This window comes from Cebus imitator, unplaced genomic scaffold (genome assembly GCF_001604975.1).
Source record: "Cebus imitator isolate Cc_AM_T3 unplaced genomic scaffold, Cebus_imitator-1.0 Scaffold385, whole genome shotgun sequence".
Taxonomy (NCBI): domain Eukaryota; kingdom Metazoa; phylum Chordata; class Mammalia; order Primates; family Cebidae; genus Cebus; species Cebus imitator.
In genome coordinates, this window is record NW_016107700.1 from 1,040,161 (window position 1) to 1,059,565 (window position 19,405).

The 19,405-nt window shown below is 37.7% G+C and overlaps 1 long non-coding RNA gene across 1 annotated transcript in view; it reads left to right on the top strand.

Moving 5' to 3' along the window:
* The first annotated feature begins 10,115 nt into the window (after positions 1-10,115).
* LOC108288812 overlaps positions 10,116-19,405 on the top strand; it is a 13,804-nt gene continuing 4,514 nt past the window's right edge. The window contains exons 1-2 of the long non-coding RNA XR_001818860.2: positions 10,116-10,126; positions 11,280-11,282. This is a non-coding gene — a long non-coding RNA (uncharacterized LOC108288812). The remainder of the gene's footprint in view (positions 10,127-11,279; positions 11,283-19,405) is intronic.

Below are 19,405 nucleotides of genomic sequence, written 5' to 3' on the forward strand. Positions count from 1 at the left end.
AAGCTCCTTTTGGAAACCAATGATTGCCACTTTATCCTCTTTGGGCACTTAAAATGTTCTGATTGCACCTGTGTCTCAGTTACTGGCATGGAATCAGTCACATGCAGGGAACCTCTGACTGCTTCTGTTATTGTTTTTAAGCTACCCTTGTGTAAGACAGAGAGTGAGAGAGACAGGAAAAGAGTACAATACACCGATATAACAGCGGTTCTCAACTCTTGGTGCACATTCAAAACATCTGGAAACCTTAACAAATACTCTTACCCAGGATCCTTAGGAAAGGCTGATTTAATCCATCAGAGGTGGATTCTAGGGATCACCATTTTAAAGACTTTCCAGGTTTCCAGGTAACAGTTTGAGGACCACTAATGTAGAGAAACCAATTATATATAGAGAGACACTAGAAATGACTTTTAAATTTCCCTCAGTTGTCAAAAAGAAGCAGTTTCAGAACAAATAGAATAACATAATGTTTTACTTTACAATCTAGGGAGCAAATTCATAGAATGCACCATTCAGAAAGGTGAGGCAGGCAGAAAACAGAATAGGTTCCATTGGGTACAGACAAAATGATGGTTATAGATTGTTTAGAAGGAAGTTGGGGTTATTTAGGAGGCATATTTAGTTTTTGGGTTTGAAATCATGAAAACGATTACATTTTTCTCTTCCAAATGTCCTTCTGATTCAGAGTTATATGCAATATCATGCGGAGAGAACCACTAATTTTACTTATATGGAACTTAATATTGTATATCTTATGTGGTCTTATTGGAGGGTTCTTGAGTTGGAAATAGCCTCTGGAGTAATGAAATTCAAGCTCCTCTTGTATCTCTCCCCCCACTTAAAAACTGTGGTAAAATTTACATAATGTAAAATGTATCATCTTAACCATTTAAAACCCTGTTCATGCTTTTGAATCCTGGCTATGACATCCACAGTGAATAGTGTACATCTTTTTGTAAACACTTCTAGTGACAGGGAAATCACTACCTCACATTTAAGGAACATCTCTAGTTGTTAGAAAATTCTTTCTCTACTCATAAAAATATGATGTCTTATAATATCCACCCCTTCTTTCTCTGTAGCTATTGAAGAAGAAAATACATGTAGAGGTAATTGCTCCAAGTAAATCAAATAAAGGAATTAGCAATTCTTTTCTGTGTAAATGAAAAGTATAAACACAGTAAAATTACAAAACACTGTAAACTTTCTGATATTTGGCCTGTATGTGAAGTAAGATACTCTAATTAATCATATTTTGAGTGAATCAGAGTATACTGTTGTCCTTTGGTATCTGAAAGGGATAGGTTTCAGAACCTCCCGTGGATACCAAAATCCATGGACGCTCAAGGCCCTGATGTAAAATAGGCCTTGCCTATTTGCATAAACCTCCGCACATTCTCCCGTATACTTTAAGTCATCTCGATTACTTATAATATATAATCCGATATAAACACTTTGTAAATACTTGTTATATTGTATCATTTAGGGAATAAAGACAAAGAAGAAAAGCTTGTACATGGTACAGTATAGACACAACCATCCATTTTTTTTTAAAGTATTTTCCGCCCTATCTTGATTGAATCATGGATGTAGAACCCAAGGATATGGAAGGCTGACTATAATTCAACTTAGTAAATCATGAGTGCCTCTGAGTTACTGAAATATAAAGATAAAGAAATGTGAAACAACCACAAATAAGTAAATTTTTAGTTGTTTGAACTATTTTCTTTCTTTTCCTTTTTTTGATACAGAATCTTACTCTGTCACCCAGGCTGGAGTGCAGTGGTGCGATCTTGGCTCATTGCAACCTCTACCTCCTGGGTTCAAACGATTCTCTTGCCTCAGCCTCATGAGAAGCTGGGATATACAGGTGCACACCACCACGCCTGGCTAATTTTTGTATTTTTAGTAGAGACAGGGTTTCACCATGTTGGTCAGGCTGGTCTTGAACTCCTGACCTCATGATTCATCTGCCTTGGCTCCCAAAGTGCTGGGATTACAGGCGTGAGCCACCGTGCCCAGCCTGAACTATTTTCAAACTAGAGCAAGCTCTCTCAATCAGAGAACTAGGGCTTATATTTGAATTTCTCAGATCAATATATTTATCAGTGCCTCAGACAAAAATACAAAAAGCACATTTATCAAAGGTACAGATAACATAAATCAGGATAGGTTGGGAACGTGGGCAAATGCTGATTGCAGACTGTAATGTGCCTAAATGGAGCCTAAGATGAAAGGAGAAATATGCTCCTATATATTTACCAAAATATCTTCCCATATTATAAACCAAATGAAAAAGGAAATAAAATCTTGACAATGAACTCCATGACTACATACAAAACTTCACTTTTTCCAGTATGTTTGCATGTCATTGCAAGCCCTCATAAACACACTGGGACAGGGCAGGGAGCCTTGATGGCCCATGGGAACTGCAGGTGGCTTGGAAGCTATTCCCACTTCACAACAGTGCTGGCTCATAAAGCAAACAAATGAAGAATAGTTTACTTTCACTTAGAATTTTGATGTTTTATTTAACATAGAATTTTGGCATTGATTTTGAGTTTATAAAAATTGCCTCCAAATATTAGTTGTCTTGATTCCTGAGAGCTTACATTTTGTGCTTGAGGTAAGTGCCTTACTTGCCTCACCCTAATCCTAGCCCTGGGGTATTACATTGAATAATGATTCATTTAAATATTAGTTAGCTAGAATGAATGGAAGTAGACTAACAAGATGAAATTTATATGGGATACAAGTAAATGTAAACATTTAGAAAATTTGGGAATTTATGGTTTAGCATCTGTTTGCGTGAAAAGGAATTAGGAGCTTCAGTTGACTGTAGGCACACTATGGGCTACCAGTGTCACACAGTTATTTAAACACTAATTAAATTTATTCTGCAAAGAATAGGAAATTGCAAGGCAACTTTATTTTTCACTGATCAGGCCATTGGAGAACTTGTAGGTTCTACATTTAAAGATAGACTTTGACTAAGTAAAGCATATTCCAGGGACTAAGATGAGAGAATCTGGAAATTATGTCATATAAGGAATGGAAGGAAAGGGAAACATTAATTCTGGGAAGAGAAGCTTAAAAGAGGAGAAGAGGAGATAGATGTATAACCTCCATCACAGTTAAAGTTCAAATAGAGGTTGAGTTATGTGGAGGAAAGTTGTGCTCTGGCTGAGAGGGTGAATTAGGTAACTTCTAATATTTTTTTCCATTTTAATGATTCTGTTACTCTGTGCCAAAAAATTATTTTGCAATCCACTTTGAAATGAACATCCTTTTATCTTCTTTGATCTCAGAGGTTCATTTACTGACCCATCTACCCATCCCTGCTCTCTTACTCAATTAAGATGAATTAAAACTAGAATAATTACATTTGCAAGGAGAGCTATTAGTCTGGACAGATTATCTCCATGATAATCTAATTGCATAGGTGCAAATCACTTTGCATAAATGAGCATCTGACAGACCATTTCTTTTCTTTTCTTTTCTTTTTTTTTCTTTGAAAAAAGTCTTGCTCTGTTGCCCAGGCTGAAGTGCAGTAGCACGTCTTGGCTCACTGCAAACTCTGCCTCCCGGGTTCAAATGATTCTTGTGCCTCAGCCTCCTGAGTAGCTGGGATTACAGGCCACCACACCCAGCTAATTTTTTTATTTTTAGTAGAGATGGGATTTTGCCATGTTGCACAGTCTGGTCTCCAACTCCTGGCCTGGAATGATCCGCCTGCCTTGGCCTCTCAAAGTGTTGAAATTAGAGGCATGAGCCAGTGTGCCCAGCCTGACAGACCATTTCTAATCATTATCTGTGCAGAGTATAAACTGCAGCATTTTAGATGAAGCTTCAGTATTAAGTTTTAACTTTGATTTTATTCTTCTTAGCAAGGAAGGGGCAAGTTGTAATTTTACCTCCTAGAGAAGTGCAAGTAAGAAAGCAGGGTCAATAAAGCATCATTTGTCTATTTAAAATAAGCATACTTCTTTCTTTAGTTCAGTGACAAAGTGATAGATGATATATAGGTACTTCAGGTTCTGAGATAATAAAAAGATCCAAGAAGCAGAAGGATTACATACTTAAGTAATGGTATTTAATGGGATTAAGCCCTTTCCAAAATTAGTATCTCCTTTCATCTACGTTTATTTTCCAAGCTATCTCCTCTGATAGCTTACTGTACTTTTTTTTTTTTTTTTTTGAGACAAGGGCTTACTCTGTTGTCCGGGTTGGAATGCAGTAGTGCAAATGACTGCTATCTGCATTCTAGAGCTCCTAGGTTCAAGTAGTTCTCCCGCTTCAGCCTCTGGAGTAGCTAGGCTCTCTTTAAGTCTATTATTGGTATATAGGAATGCTTGTGATTTCTGCACGTTGATTTTGTATCCTGAGACTTTGCTGAAGTTGTTTATCAGTTTCAGGAATTTTTAGGCTGAGACAACGGGGTCTTCTAAATATACAATCATGTCATCTGCAAATAGAGACAATTTGACTTCCTCCTTTCCCAATTGAATACCCCTTATTTCTTTTTCTTGCCTGATTGCTCTGGTTAGAACTTCCAATACTATATTGAATAGGAGTGGTGAGAGAGGGCATCCTTGTCTAGTGTCAGATTTCAAAGGGAATGCTTCCAATTTTTGCCCATTCAGTATGATAATGGCTGTTGGTTTGTCATAAATAGCTTTCATTATTTTGAGATCCGTTCTGTCAATATCTAGTTTATTGAGAGTTTTTTTTTTTTTTTTTTTTTTTTTTTTTTTTTTTGAGTCGGAGTTTCGCTCTTGTTACCCAGGCTGGAGTGCAATGGCGCAATCTCGGCTCACCGCAACCTCCGCCTCCTGGGTTCAGGCAATTCTCCTGCCTCAGCCTCCTGTATTTAGAGCTTTTAACATAAAGGCTGTTGAATTTTGTCATAGGCCTTCTCTGCATCTATTGAGATAATCATGTGGCTTTTGTCTTTAGTTCTGTTTATGTAGTGAATTATGTTTATAGACTTGTGTATGTTGAACCAGCCTTGCATCCCCAGGATGAAGCCTACTTGATTGTGATGGATAAGCTTTTCGATGTGCTGTTGCAAGCAGTTTGCCAGTATCTTATTGGAGATTTTTGCATCCATGTTCATCATGGACATCGACCTGAAGTTTTCTTTTATTGTTGAGTCTCTGCCAGGTTTTGGTATCAGGATGATGTTGGTCTCATAAAGTGATTTGGGAAAGATTCCCTCTTTTTGGATTGTTTGGAATAGTTTCAGAAGGAGTGGTACCAGCTCCTCTTTGTATGTCTGGTAGAATTCGGCTGTGAACCCATCTGGACCTGGGCTTTTTTCGGTTGGTAAGTTATTGCTGCCTCAACTTCAGCCCTTTCTGTTGGTCTATTCAGGATTTTGACTTCTTCCTGGTTTAGGCTTGGGAAGGTGCAAGTGTCCAGGAATTTATCCATTTCTTCCCGGTTTACTGGTTTATGTGCATAGAGTTGTTTGTAGTACTCTCTGATGGTAGTTTGTATTTCTGTGGAATCTGTGGTGATATCCCCTTTATCGTTTTTTGTTGCACCTATTTGATTCTTCTCTCTTTTTTATTAATCTGGCTAGTGGTCTGTCTATTTTGTTGATCTTTTTGAAAAAACAGCTCCTGGAATTACTGATTTTTTGAAGGGTTTTTGGTGTCTCTATCTCCTTCAGTTCTGCTCTGATCTTAGTTATTTCTTGTCTTCTGCTAGCTTTTGAATTTTTTTGATCTTGCCCCTCTAGCTCTTTCACTATTGATGATAGAGTGTTGATTTTAGATCTTTCCTTGCTTCTCATGTGGGCATTTATTGCTATAAATTTCCCTCTAGACACTGCTTTAAATGTGTCCCAGAGATTCTGGTAAGTTATGTCTTCATTCTTGTTGGTTTCGAAGAACATCTTTATTTCTGCCTTCATTTTGTTGTTTATCCAGTCAACTTTCAAGAGCCAGTTGTTCAGTTTCCATGAAGTTGTGTGGTTCTGAGTTAGTTTCTTAATCCTGAGTTCTAATTTGATTTTACTTGGTCTGAGAGACTGTTTGTTATGATTTCCATTCTTCTGCATTTGCAGAGGAGTGATTTACTTCCAATTATGTGGTCAATTTTAGAGTAAGTGTTATGTGGTCCTGAGAAGAATGTATATTCTGTGGATTTGGGGTGGAGAGTTCTGTAAATGTCTATTAGGTTTGCTTGGTCCAGATCCAAGTTCAAGTCCTGCATATCCTTGTTAATTTTCTGTCTGGTTGATCTATCTAATATTGACAATGGGGTGTTAAAGTCTCCCACTATTATTGTGTGGGAGTCTAAGTCTCTTTGTAGGTCATTAAGAACTTGCTTTATGTATCTGGGTGCTCCTGTATTGGGTGCGGATATATTTAGGAAAGTTAGCTCTTCTTTTTGCATTCATCCTTTTACCATTATGCAATGTCCTTCTTTGTCTCTTTTGATCTTTGTTGGTTTAAAATCTATTTCATCAGAGACTAGGATTGCAACTCCTGCTTTTTTTTGCTCTCCATTTGCTTGGTAAATCTTCTCCATCCCTTTATTTTTAGCCTATGTGTGTCCTTGCATGTGAGATGGGTTTTGGGGATCCAGCACAGTGATGGGTTTTGACATTTTGTCCAATTTCCCTGTCTGTGTCTTCTGATTGGGGCCTTTAGACCATTTACATTTAAGGTTAATATTGTTATGTGTGAATTTGATCCCGCCATTTTGATGCTAGCTGGTTGTTTTGCCCATTAGTTGACGCATTTTATTCATTGTGTCAATGCTCTTTACCATTTGGTACATTTTTGGAGTGGCTGGTACTGGTTGTTCCTTTCTATGTTTAGTGCTTCTTTCAGGAGCTCTTGTAAAGCAGGCCTTGGTGGTGATGAAATCTCTGACTAATTGCTTGTTCATAAAGGATTTTATTTCTCCTTTACTTATGACACTTAGTTTGGCTTGATATGAAATTCTAGGTTGAAAGTCCTTTTCTTTAAGAATATTGGATATTGGCCCCCACTCTCTTCTGGCTAGTAGAGTTTCTGCAGAGAGATCTCCTGTGAGTGTGATGGGCTTCCCTTTGTGGGTAGCCCGACCTTTCTCTCTGGCTGCCTTTAAAATTTTTTTCAACCCTGGTGAATCTGACGATTATGTGCCTTGGGGTTGCTCTTCTTGAGGAATATCTTTGTGGTGTTCTCTGTATTTCCTGGACTTGAATGTTGACCTGCCTTGCTAGGTTGCGGAAGTTTTTCTGGATAATATCCTGAAGAGTGTTTTCCAGCTTGGAGTCATTCTGTCTGTCACATTCACGTACACCTATCAAAGATAGATTAGGTCTTTTCACATAATCCCATACTTCTGGGAGGCTTTGTTCATTTCTTTCCATTCTTTTTTCTCTATTCTTGCCTTCTTGTTTTATTTCATTGAGTTGATCTTCAATCTCTGATATCCTTTCTTCCACTTGGTCAATTCGGCTATTGAAACTTGTGTATGCTTCGTGAAGTTCTCGTGTTGTTTTTCAGCTCCATCTATTCATTTATATTCCTCTCTAAGCTGTTTATTCTCGTTAGCATTTCGTCTAACCTTTTTTCAACGTTCTTAGTTTCTTTGCATTGGGTTAGAACATGTTCTTTTAGCTCAGAGAAGTTTATTACCCACTTTCTGAAGCCTGTTTCTGTCATTTCATCAGACTCATTCTCCATCCAGCTTTGTTCCATAGCTGGTGAGGAGTTGTGATCCCTTGGAGGAGGAGAGGTGTTCTGGTATTTGGTGTTTTTATCCTTTTTGTGCTGGTTTCTTCCCATCTTTGTGGATTTATCTACCTTTGGTCTTTGTAGTTGGTGACTTTCGGGGAGGTCTCTGAGTGGACTTCCTTTTTGTTGATGATGAAGTTATTTCTTTCTGTTTCTCAGTTTTCCTTCTAACAGTCAGGCCCTCGTGCTATAGGACTGCTGGAGGTCCTCTCCAGACCCTGCTTGTCTGGCGATCAGCTGCAGCAGCTGCAGAACAGTAAGGGTTGCTGCCAGTTTCTTCTGTTATCTCTGTCCCAGAAGGATACCTGCCAGGTGTCAGCCTGAGCTCTCCTTTATGAGGTGTCTCTTTGGATATACAGAGAGTTGGGGAGCTGCTTGAGGAGACAGTCTGTCCCTTATAGGAGCTCAAGTTCTGAGCTGTGAGCTCTGTTGTTCTGTTCAGAGCTGCTGGGCAGGTACGTTTAAGTCTGCTGCAGCAGAACTCATAACTGCCTTTTTTCCCAGGTGCTCTGTCCTGGGAATGTGGCGCTTTATTTATAAGTTCCTGACATGCTGCTGTGTTTTTTCAGAGATACCTTGTCCAGCGAGGAGGTAGCCTAGTCACAGTCTGCCAGCATAGTTGTTGCTGAGCTGCCATGGGCTCTGCCTAGCTGCTGTATGAACTTCCTTGCAGTTTTGTTTATAGAAGTATAGTTAGAACAGCCTCGATAATGGTGGTCTGCCTCTGTAATGGCAGACTGCCTGGGTAATGGTGAATTGCCTCGGTAATGGCAGACTGCCTCAGTAATGGCAGACGCCCTTCACCCCACAGAGCTGGACCATCCCGGGTCCAGCTGTGCTTGCTGTGAAACTCTCAATCCAGAGTGTTTCAGATTGCTGGTCTTTGTGGGGATGGGACCGGCCGAGCCAGACACCTGGCTCTCTGTTTCAGCCCCTTTTTTATCAGTTAAATGGGCAGCTCTGTCTCCCAGGTGTTCCAGGTGCCAGTTGAAATGGCTGCCCAGATTTGTGTGAGTTTTTGTGTGGAGACCCGCTGTGCTGGCTGAAACAGCTGTGCTGGAAACTCATGGCGCTTTTCCACCTGGGCAACTCCTGGTCTGGGGGCAGTGAAAACTCATTTGGAGATGTGGTGATCATTCACCCTTTGTGTTCTCACTGAGAACTACTCCAAAGCTGTTCCTATTCGGCCATCTTGGATCCTCTCCCCACCAAGGGGAATTTTTATGAGATGGATGAGGAATCCCTAAAGCTGAAATAGGTAGTGTCAATAATGATAACCCTGCTGTTGTTTTCTTTGGGTGAAACAAAAGGATTGAAGTTCATTGGGACAAGTGCAAGCAGGTGCTATACCACTTGACACTGAAAGTGAATGTACCTTGTTTATTGGCAGAAAGCCACACTGTCCCTCTGAGTCCTCTAATCCCTTTCTCACCTTCTACCCTGAGCTCAGCTGGGTTAAAGAGGAAGGTGGCTAGGGGCTGGGGCTGTGGTCTCCCAGTCCACAAGGGGGACCAAAGGCCATTCAGTCCCAAGAATGCTGAGGGACTGGAGCAATAAGGGCCTTGAACTTTTATGATTCTGATGGATATTAGAGCCCAAGTCAATCTCCTGCCCATCCTGTGGGAGGAGGGGCCACCAAATTCAGTTGATGGGGTTTGGGCAAGGTTCATAATAGGCAGGAAAAGTAGCATAATCTTTTGGTGGTTCCTTTGGGCCAATTCAATATATGGTTTTTGTTGCTTCTACATATAAATGTATGGTAGGAAATGATACATATATATATATATATACATACACACACACACACACATATATACATATATATGTATATATACATACATGTATATATGTGCATATATATACACACATATATATATACACATATATATACATATATATGTGTGTATATATATACATATAACATATATATGTGTGTATATATATACATATATACACACTCTCAGCAACTCTTTGATGCTAAGAATATGATGGCTGCCTGTGACCCCCCGTCATGGCTGCTACCTAACCGTGGCTGCCATTTTTAGAGGTTGCATGTCCATGAGGGAGGTGGATGAGCAAATGTTCAACATTCAAAATAAGAACAGCAGCTACTTTGCTGAATGGCTCCTTCACAACGTGAAAACAGCCGTCTGTGAAAAAAAAAAAAGGTATATATGTATATAGTATATATATATATATACACACACATATATATCTACACACATATATATGTGTGTATATATGTATATATATACTATATACATATACGTGTGTATATATGTATATATATGTGTGTAGATATATACATATATACATGTATGTATATATAGACATATATGTGTATATATAATGTGTGTGTGTATATATCATTTCCTATATGTATGTATGTATACATATATATATGTGTATATATATACACATATATCTTATGCTTGTATTTACCTACACCAGAAATGTCAGAGGGAATTTTCTTAATTGGAGAAGAGTATTAGTACCTCTGGGACTCCAAAACTCTGATTATCCCATTGATTACAAGTCTCTGTGATTGACAATATTGCCAATTGGGACATCTGGCAAAGAGGGGGCAGGTTACTTCCATGACATGGTTACCAGGCACACTGTTTGAAAAGCAGCTATTGGATTGTTGCTGGGCTCTTTTCGAAACATGAGCTATGGAGGCCTTGTGATTCTCTGGCTTGATACCCTGTTTTGGGGTGGGACAACTTGGACTCAATAACTCACAAAGTAGAGAAGTTCTAAGAATCCTCACTTGTAAAGTAGAAATATTATATTCAAGAATGCAGCTGGCCTGTTGCCAGAGGATCTTTTCAGTTGACAGGTACTCTCTCCCCCTTGTCAATTACACTCGGTAGATTGGTGACATACTGCAATTTACATAGCAACTGATTATTCATGAACTTTTAGGCTTTCTCAAGTTTTTCCCATTAATATCATAGAATTTGTATTTTGCCTTATGTCTGTATCTATAAGGAAAATTTCTAGCTGGAGAATTTTTGGATCAAAGTAGATGCTTATTTGTTTTTTGTTTTTTATTGAGGGTAACTAAAAACTTTAGAGTCCTTATTAATGTCAGAAATGGCACCGATGTTGCTCTCAGTCTCTGTTTCTTACTGATAGCTAATTGAGGAATATTTGTAAAACTTAAAATAAACAAACAATTATACAGTGAAAAACCTCTCTCCCACCCCTTCCCCTAGCTACCCAGTTCTCCTCCCTGTAGGTATTCAAGGCTATCCTTTCAGAGATATTTTGTGTAAATACAATCCAAATGCATTCATAATTTTCCCCATCCTAGTTTTTAAAAACTGAGATGATTATATATTTTCCATATTGTTTTGTATCTTAATTGTTTCTTTAAATAGTATGCTTTTGAGATATTTTCATATCAGTGCATGAAGAAGTTTTCATGCACTTATTAGTTTTTCATGGCTCCATAATTTTACAATATATATTTTACAATATTCCTCACCATGCCCAATTGGTCCTAAACACTTTCTTAAACCTAGCTGTCAATGATAGAGCGTGGACAAGATGGCCAATTGGGCTTTCCTATTGCTGAATAATTAGTCTCAAATTAGACTTTCTCTTTGGTGGCAATCTTTTGCTCCCTCAGTTTCTCAGTGATTGCACTTTATACAACAGGGGCTCCATCAGAGGTTTATGCACACAATGAATAGTATTAATACTATTCATGGTCTGGCATGGTGGCTCATGCCTATAATCCCAGCACTTTGCTGCAGTGGGTGGATCTCTTGAGGTTAGTATTTGGAGACTAGCCTGGCCAACATGGTAAAACCCCATCTCTACCAAAAAATAAAAAAAAAATTAGCCAGACCTATAGTTCTAGCTGCTCAGGAGTCTGAGGTAGGAGAATCACTTGAACTTGAGAGGCGGAGGCTGCAGTGAGTTGAGATCACACCACTGCACTTCAGCCTCGGTGACAGAGAGAGAGATCTTGTCTCAAAAAAAAAGTACTATTAATAATCATCCTGTTTATTATCTGACTTATTTTATATTGTTCATAACACAATCTTTTTGCCCTTTTATTCCAGGTGCTGAACATGTTCTCCAAGGGTTTCAAGGTTATTACATGCCCTGAAATTGGGCAAGGAGCTTTAAGAGAGAACTTTAAGAGTTTGCCAGAGGAAACTCAAGGTGTTTCTACATGAAGAAAATGGTTTCGGACACTTGAATTCTTTATTTTTTGCTTACTCTTGGTGATGGTTGTTAGCAAAGACCTAAAGTTGTTGTATGGCTATCTGCAAAGGCTGAGTGTGATTTGATATTGGCTCAACTTGAAAACTTTGATATTTGATGTTTGTATTCAAAATTGGAAATAAAGGTATTTAAAAGGATGATATATGATTATGGGGTGGCATGTAAGACTTCACAGAACTTACCTGCATACTTATATATTTGCTGCCAAAATAGTTGTTTGTTATTGTGTTAACCTGTGCTTAGCATGCTTAACTCCATACATTCTTTGATTTAAAGTTTATTCTACTTAAAACCCTAATTAGTAATATTTGTCTTTACCAGTAATAGTGTTTTAGCTTAGCTATCTGAGTGTAATCTCATTTTGTTTTTTAATTAGTTTGCACTATTAGCTCATTTTAAATTGCCAAGAAAAATCCTGAAGACAAATGAACATAATTAAATTAGAGCATGGGTCACTTCTTACTGTCTCTTTTTCCAGTGGGCAGAGAATTTCCGCAGACAGAAACAAGGTCTACTCTAAAGAGAAATAATTAAGGTTTATATTTTAAGTAAGGGTAAATCCTATTATATTTAAGATGATAGTTGTGAAATTTGTTATGAAATATGAAAAGGTGAAAGTGGGACTTATTTGAAAATTTATGCAATTAATTTTCTTATTTGAGCAACATTTAAGACTTCATAGGGGGTGCCTTTTGGTAAAGAAGCACAAACTTTGGAGTTAGATAGACCTAGTTGGGGCTCGGATTTGACATTTAATGTCTGTGAGATCTTGGTTAAGTTATAGGTTGAGTGTCCCTTATCCAAAATGCCTGTGACCACAAGCGTTTTGGACGTCAGATTTTTTCAGTTTGGAATATTTCCGTATACTCATGGATGGGACTCAAATCTGGCCACACAATTTATTTACATTTCCTTTTAGACAATATTTTAAAATAATTTTGTGCATGAAACAGAGTTTTGACTGGGACCTGTCACATGAGGCCAGGTGTGAAATTTTCCACTTGTGACATCATGCCAGTGCTCAAGAAATTTCAAATTTTGGAGAATTTTGAATTTCAAATTTTTGAATTAGGGATGCTGAGCCAGTATTACCCTTTCTAAGCCTCAGTTTTCTCATCTTTAAAACAGATATAATAGCAGCTGTTTAATAGCAGTTTTTAGAATAAATGAGATAGTATATGTCAAGTAGCCCACACACTATAGGCACTTAAAAAACTTTAGTTTTTCTTCTAGTCTTTAGATGATTCAGGGAGCATAATTAGAAGTTATAAACAACAACAAAACTCCACCTGTGAAATATTTCTCCCTGTACGTCACTTAGATGAATGCACTCAGATTTTCTGCAAAGAAGCATAAACAGTCTTTGTGGTCAGTTTGATTGTAGACTCATCATAAACCAAACAGATTAGACTGGATTTAAGAAGTAGGGGCTTTAAACAGACTGTGAGCAAAGAAAGTTTTGACTATCACTACAGAAAATATACTTGATGTGCAGCTTTGCCTGAGCTAACACATTTTTTAAAAATTATAGAAATATAATTCTGTATTTTCACAACTCAGTTAATCTTTTTCCCTTCTGGTTAATTGGGGAATTATTTTTTACCTAGAATAATAAGACATACGATATGATCAAGTTCAATAATTTACTCTTCAAATAGTCTCATATAATTATACTGCACATTTGAAAAGTATTCATCTCTTATAATTTGATATTTAAATCAATGGTTAAAAATCAGCACACAGACAGAATATGCCAACAAATGCATGCTTTCCAGGGTGGCGGTGGAGAAGAGGTGGGAGGTAGGAGGGAAAGAGGGAATTGAGAAATAACTAAATCCCTAGAACAATGAAAATAATTAAAAAACAGTCTTGAGAAATTTGATAAATAGTGCTAACAAGTTCAATAGAAATAAAAACCAGTTAATATAAAGAAGAGTCTTACAGACAGATAAAAGATAGAGAATGGCCATTTATTTATTCAAGAAATATTTATTAGTGACTATGATATAAAAAATACTATAAACTAAAGCTTTATTCATTTGTAAACTAAAACATTTGACTTCACTTCCTCCTACCATAAATATATTTTTTGTCTTTGATTTGCAAACTGGAAATGTAAATACATTTTCAGTTTACAAATGAAAGCCTCGTAGATGTAGCTAAAATTACCATCTTAATTATTGTAAAAATGACTACTTTTGAAATGAAGATATATAAAAACATGACAAATTTTCCCCACTCATTCAATTCCAGTTTTCATAGTATCTATTTGTGCCTATCCTTTCCAACCTTTTCCTAATTTTATACAGACCCAGTGAAAGACACATACATTATACACACATATATACAGGTACACTCTCAGTACCAGTTTTCTGTATTTGTTCTTACGCTGTTATAAAGAACTACATGAAACTGGGCAATTTACAAAGAAAAGAAGTATAATTGACTCACAGTTCCACAGGCTGTATAGGAGGCTGTGGAGGCCTCAGCCAACTTTTACAGTCATGGTGGAAGGTGAAGGGGAAGCAAGCAAGTCTTTACATGGTGCAAAGAGAAAGAGAGAGACAGAGAGAAAGGGGAGGTGCTACACAGTTTCAAACAACCAGATCTCATGAGAACCCTATCACAGGACAGCACCAGGTGGATGGTCCTAAACAATTAGAAACCACCCCATAATCCAGTGACCTCCCACCAGGCCCCACCTCCAACACTGAGGATCACAATTCAATATGAGATTTGGGAGGGGACACAGAGCCAAAGCATATCATATACCTTACTTCACAAAGATAAAATCATGCTATAATATTCTATAATAATAGCTTTGTAATTCATGTTATTATATCCATGGGTTAGTGTCCTAGGAAAAAATGCTAGGTTACAGGGAATGCACATTTTATAATTTCATGGACAAATTACTTTCCCATAGGTTATGTTCATTTAGATTATGAGATTTCCAGGTTGTCTAATACTCCTGCTAGCATTGGATGCTATCTTCTTAAATCTTTGCATTCCCAATGGCAAAAATTGTAAAAGTTTAAACTTTTTATGTTGTCAGATCTGTTAGATTTTTCTTTACTAATTCTGGGTTTCCAGTTTTACTTAGCCTTCCCCTCATCCTGCATCAAACAGTTGTAAAATATTGTCCTATCTGTACATATTAATATTTTAAAAGACATTGCTTACATTGAGCCTTAATATTTTGTATTATATATGTTGAGAGATTATGAATTCACTTAGATGACTTCTGAATTGTATAACTAGTTGTCCTAAAACCATTTATTGAACCATACGTGGTCCTTTCTGGTATAGGAGTTAAAAAGCAATTATTTAGCAGATAGAGAGGGTAAGGAAGTCCTTGGTAAGGTTTTCCTTTTAGTGAAAACCAGTCCCCAAATCTTTCCCTTTCTAACAGAGTAGCCTGCAAAATCAAGCTGCAGACATAGATAAGCAAGCTGGAAGCTTGCACGGGTGAATGCTGGCAGCTGTGCCAATAGGAAAAGGCTACCTGGGGGCTAGGCATGTTCAACCTGGTGGCTCCATCTTCTCTTTTCTTTGTCAACCACGTGTGCAGTAAGGAGCAGGCAACATGGCGCCTGCCAGATAGAGATCTCATCTGCATAATAAAAGATTAGAGTGGGGCCATCAGCTTTTTCGTGCCCTATGTAAATGGCACACCTCATCTAGCCAATCTCTGGGCCCTATGTAAATCAGACACTGCCTCCTCAAGCTCCTCTATAAACCCCCTTGCACACAACTTCACCACAGAACTGGAACCTACTCATGTGCCACTCTCTCTCTGAAGGGGGGAGGGCTATTCTTTTTCTTTCTTTTGTCTATTAAACCTCCACTCTTAAACTCACTTCTTGAGTGTTCCGTGTCCTTGATTCCCTCAGTGTGTGACAATGAACCTCAGGTATTTACCCCAGGCAATGATGCCATTTCATTTCTTTCCCAAATTATATGTAGTTTCAGCTTCATCATATATTGCCATATACACCTACATCTATTTCCAGAATAGTACCATGTGGTTTTGATTAATAGCCGCTTTTGTAATATTTTTCATATTTGGTAGGACAAGTACACCTTTGAATCTTTTATAAAAAATTTATTAGCAAATCATTCATATTTATTTGGTCATATGACATTTGGACACTTTTTAAAGTTTCAAAATCCTGCTGTGATATTCTAATTAGAATTTTATTGTAATATGTTTATGTATCTAATCAGATAGAATTAACATATTAAGAAATTCTGTTTTCTTGCTGTGAGTAGTGGGTGTTCTCGTCACTTATTCAGGCTTTCTATTACGTCCTGTAATGAAAGCTCAGTTTATTCATAGCACTCGTATGCTTTTCTTATTAAATTTATTTATAGATATTTGGTAGTTTTTGTCACAATTATGAATAAAGTATTTGTCCCACTTTAATTTCTAACTGGTTATTTCAATATGTAAAAAAGCAATTGATTTTAAAATATATTTTTATCTCCAGGAATTGAATTTAATTTCTAATATGTATTTTAGTTGAAGCTTATAACTCTTGGGGCTACAAAATCAGATTTCATGAAATAATGGCACCTTTTCAAGTCTTTCTCCATTTTTGTGGACTATATTTTATTTTCTTGTGACATAAGCTTGAATCTTAAAACAATATTGATTAATATGTTGACAGTGGATATTTCTAATTTCTGATTGTAATACAACTGTCTTTGATTGTTCACCAATTAATCCGTTTGTGGTTGGTTTTTGAAAAATCATCTTTATTAAGAGATTTTGTTTTAATTTGGAAAAAATAGTGAAGTGTGAGAAAATGTGAATTAATATACACATAATCGGTATGAACACTTTGGAGAATAATGGTCTAAATTACTAAATCAGGAGACATATTGGAATTCCAACCACACCAAAGGGGAATGCTTATTCCATTCAACATCAAAATTATTGCAACAAAGCAGGTATGCAAATTCTCCACATAGTAGAAGTATGGGATGTGTAAAGCATGGATTATGAATCCGACAACCTCAAGAAATATTTCCTCCGAACATCTCTTAAGTGTGTACCTCATCAATTTAATTCTAGACAATAGCTATTTTCATAATCAGAACATATGTTCACGTGGCATTCTTCAATTATATAGAAAACAAAACACACATGATGAAAGATAACCTAGATAACAAAACCTAAAACTCTAAAATTTATCGATGTGCTATAATGACTCTTTTGATAGTTTCAGAACGACAGAGATTATCTTGTCTCCATCTTCTTGATTTTAGTTTTGTTCCCTCACTTTGCTTTTGTGTCCTCCTTTCTCTCTGTCTCCTCCCTCGTCGCTCCCAGTCCCTCATTTTCAGGGTGTTTGTGTCTGTGTACACTCATACACAGTGCCTGTATCTCACGATGGTAGGGTGGGCTTCCTGTGTCCGTCTTTGTCTCTCTGTAATTTTCTGAATGTTTATGTCTTTTTCTGTTACTGTCATTTTCTCTATTTTTCTCTTTCTCTCCTTCTGTCTCTTTCCAGATAAATGCTACCTGACATTGCTTGCTGTCTGTCACAGCCACATCAAATGGCAAACCAAGTAACTAAGTATTCCACAATACAAACAGCCACTAGAACATAAACCCAACCATTGCATGCATAGCTCTGTAGGCAGCCCTGCTCTTGACCACATAGATCCTTCATGCTTTTATCATCAAAACTTTAAAGAGCAACCTCAACTACTGTTTTGAAAAAGTGTTAATGCATTGATTATTAATGTAGATTCGGGGTAAAAAACACCTCTTCATCGTTTTTGCCTCCTTCTTACTGGAAATAGAATTGGGACCAGCATTTAGCAATAGGTAGAAAAAGCGAATAACCCTGGGTCAGACTTCCCAGATACCATTCCGACGGTCTTAAAGAGATTTGAGAAGTCTCAATACCTCACAATTTTTAGAGTTCTGACAGAGCAGAAACCTACTTTTCAATGTGAAATCAAGGCCAAATAGCCTGGAAAAGTAGATGATGGTAGAGGATGACTTGCATTTCATCCTCCTTCTTTGTGGAAAGGATGGAAAACTGTCAGTGATATTTCCAGTCTCAGTTGCAGGGAGGGGTCTGGACATGAATCAGGTTCTGCTGATGAGAAGCATTTGAACAGAGTTGGGAGGCAGTAGAAGAGGGGGTTGTCTTTCTGACAGGCGGGCTCTGGCTGTAGGTCGGCATGGCTGGCTTCACCCTTTCCATTCTAGGCTCTGGCTTTGTGGGTGTGAGGCTTTCAGGGATGCGGCAGTAGCAGTGGGAGCAGCAGCTCCAAAACTCTGAATGCCAGCTAACTGTGTGATTTTGAGACAGGAGCGGCTGCCTAACTTTATTTCGTTCCATATACTTGGGATAAGACTGCTTTCTACCCATTGCACCAATCCTCTCCACTCTAAAACTGCTCTTAGTTTGGATGGTAAACCTAGTAACCCTATCTTGAATTTTCCCAATAATTTTGTAAGTCCCTAATTGCCTGCATTTAAATTCTTTCTGTTTGAAACGCCTAGAGTAGTTACTGTTTCCTTGAATGAATGCCAGCTGATGTCAAAGATCGACAGAACCAGACGGTGGTTAAACATGATAAAGACAGATTTTATTCAGTACTATCTCTTGTAGTAGAGGAGAAAAGCCAACGTAACCTGAGCTCAACTCTGCTGCAAGCAAAGGTGGGAGGCTTTTTGAATATTGGGGTGTGCTGAAGGAAAGACACTGACGGGTGTTAAGTGGGCATTTGGTCTGTGTCACTCAGCTATCTGGATTTGCTACTTGGCGCTCATCTGAAGGAGAAGGAACTTCTTGCATCTTTATGACAGAAGTTGTGGAAGCTAGAGCAAGGGGCTGTAGATGTTAGGGCCTTTACCGTCACACTGAGAGGAAGAGTTATCTCCCTAATGTTTGCATTTCAGAGAGATAGCTCCCAGGTCCTTGAGACAGTTTTGTGTGGTAGAAGATTTATATCTCAAGGGCAGAGAAAGGTTTTATAATTGCAAGCTTTTTCAGGCAGGCATTTTAAGAGGGAGCTGAGGTCATCCTAGGCATAAAATCTTCATCTGCTAGAAGTCATACTGGAGTTTGCTCAAGAACAGAGTCTTTGTCACGAATGTACCTGAGATAATGGGATTTTGCTTAAATTACTTTGGGAATGTACCATATCTCACAAGGCATGTATATAGAACTTGATTTCAGCAGTCATCTTTTTTTAAAATGACTACCAGAGGATCAGTCTGACCCAGTTTCCAAGACAAACTGTCACCTGGAGTGAGAAGCTTTGTCGTACATTGTTACAAATATAAAAGAGTCTTCCTTTTTGTATTGCTAGTAATGGCCTTTTCTATTAATAATAAAAACAGCTGTTCTTTTTCTATTGTGTTTTAAAAATATATTTACTTCAATCTTTTTTTTTTTTTTTTT